The 2,187-nt window shown below is 40.3% G+C and overlaps 1 non-coding gene across 1 annotated transcript; it reads left to right on the top strand.

Moving 5' to 3' along the window:
- Window positions 1-342: 342 nt before the first annotated feature.
- Window positions 343-413, top strand: trnag-ccc (transfer RNA glycine (anticodon CCC)). Its single transcript has one exon. It is a non-coding gene; the product is annotated as a tRNA-Gly (tRNA).
- Window positions 414-2,187: the final 1,774 nt, after the last annotated feature.

Here is a 2,187-nt window from a genome sequence, read left to right as displayed (position 1 = left end):
CTTTCTGGGGCTCGCGGTAGAACGTGACGTCTGAGTAATGTTCGGTACTTCAGGACACATTTTGAGGACCTTGAACTTCACGCCTCTGTGCTTGCAATGACTGCACGAGGAGAAATAGGACTGTTTTTTCATTGAATTTGACGGCCACTAAGTTGTAGTGTGTCACTTTGCAAATTAAGACTTTAAACAGAAAATGTAACAGTGTAAAAAATAAATAAAAAAGTAGCATCTCTATGTAAACTACAACAGAAGGATTATTCCTTGTTATAACAATCTCATGACAGGGAGACAGGTTGATCCTTTTTAAAGTATCACATGTCGACTGGTGTGGCTGTCTCACCTGCACCGCTGGTGTAATGGTATCATGCAAGATTCCCATTCTTGCGACCCGGGTTCGATTCCCGGGCGGCGCACAGATTTTAATGGTTTTGCCATTCTTATCTAAATACTTAGAGATGAGCCTTGCGTGCTTTGTTGCACTGACATTATGTTGTTTGTGTTGTTGTTGTTGTCGTCGTCTTCGTCTTCGTCTGCAAAGTGAGCCGGTAACGACTGCGGTGCAGAGGAAGCACACGAGGGCAGGGCGACCCGGTGTGAGAAACAGCACGCGCCCACGTTCTGCATCCCGCCTCGCAGCAACGAGGCTGGCGCTCTAATGAGAGGGATTTAATGGATTTATAGCAGAGGATTCCTGTGTGTCCGCATGCTCTTTGGCTGCCGCGACGAGAAACGTCTGTAATAATTGGTGAGCCGCCTCCACATTAACGCAGAGCAGAGTGGGGGAGAAAAAAAAAGAAAAGAAATGTCCTCTTGACTGCTTTCCCACGGCCGTGATGAAAACAGGTAGCCGAGGCCAGCACGGATGCTGGGCAGGGAGAAGAGGATTGTGGGAGTAGTGTGAACATTTGCATGTGAAAGTTTGTGAGATTTTGTATTTGGACATGGTTTTTGCGTAGAAGTTCTGGAGCAATTAAAATGTAAGAGGGGAACCATTCTGCTTTGAACTGACACCAGTAATTTTCATGCTAGCATGAACATTAGCATGCAGGTGTTTCATAGTGAGGGAACTAACATCCTCTGTTCATATTTTTCCTTATAAATAGTAGGGCTGAATGATGATGAAGAAATGTATAATGTGATTTTATATAATGCAAATTGGATTTGCAATATTAGAGGGAATGAAGTAGCAAAAGGCAACATTGCGACATTGATCCAATTTCTATTAATTGTGTAACCCTAATAAATAGGCTGAAGATGTATTATTCTATAATATCTTGATAGGTGTAAAATCATTTGAGGTTATATATCATCTTTAGGTTGAATATGAATTAAAGAAAGACAGGGACTTATGGGAAATTAATTAGATTTTTTTTTCGGGGAATGTGTTATCTTGCTTTTTAATTATTTTTATTAGCCACAACATTACCATAACTTAGCCTCTTTCTGCCGGGAGGGTTTTGGATTTGTTTTTGTCTGCGGTTGCTTGTAATTCCTCTTTGATTCAACCTTTTCAGACGTAGCTCCTCACCAGCTGTCACCGAGTCGCAGTGTCCTCTGCTTAGTTAATCGATAGGCCTGTTCTGCTAATTCATTGTTAATATGTCCATTGATCAAGTGTCCTCTGGGACCAACACACACACACACACACACACACACACACACACACACACACACACACACACACACACACACACACACACACGGTTCAACCAAATCCTTAAGTAACACATCAAATAAATACCATCAAGTGAAATTGCCATGGTGAGCCAAGCCATTGTCAGTGCATGAATAAATTACAGCCTCATTAGGAAACTTTATTTTATCACTAAATATTATTGTCCGATTATGTATCAATTATTATTGTGTTTATAATGGTATAATTTATTACTCTTAGTGTAATTTAAAAGCTATCAAAATATTTAATAATTTAGCTGTGTCACATTTTTCATGTTAATGTCAAGCTGTGAGCAGAACATATGTGATTTTTGTATTTCCACATGCTTTCATAACGGATAACAAATATGTCAACATTTATATCGCCTCCCGTATCCCAAACCTCATCTGATTTTAATTAATCACATCGAAATGAGAACACCGGTTCCAAAACCATGAGGTTTTATTGAGTTAACAAGTAACATTCTCCATTCTCTCCCACGCTCGGGCTGAGGAGGATTTCAGGACAAAAGA

This window comes from Clinocottus analis, unplaced genomic scaffold (assembly GCF_023055335.1).
Source record: "Clinocottus analis isolate CAN_PGR_092001 unplaced genomic scaffold, fCliAna1.0.p SCAF_25, whole genome shotgun sequence".
Lineage (NCBI taxonomy): Eukaryota > Metazoa > Chordata > Actinopteri > Perciformes > Cottidae > Clinocottus > Clinocottus analis.
The sequence above is the reverse complement of the archived record's forward strand: the minus strand, read 5'-3'. Positions and strand labels throughout refer to the sequence as shown.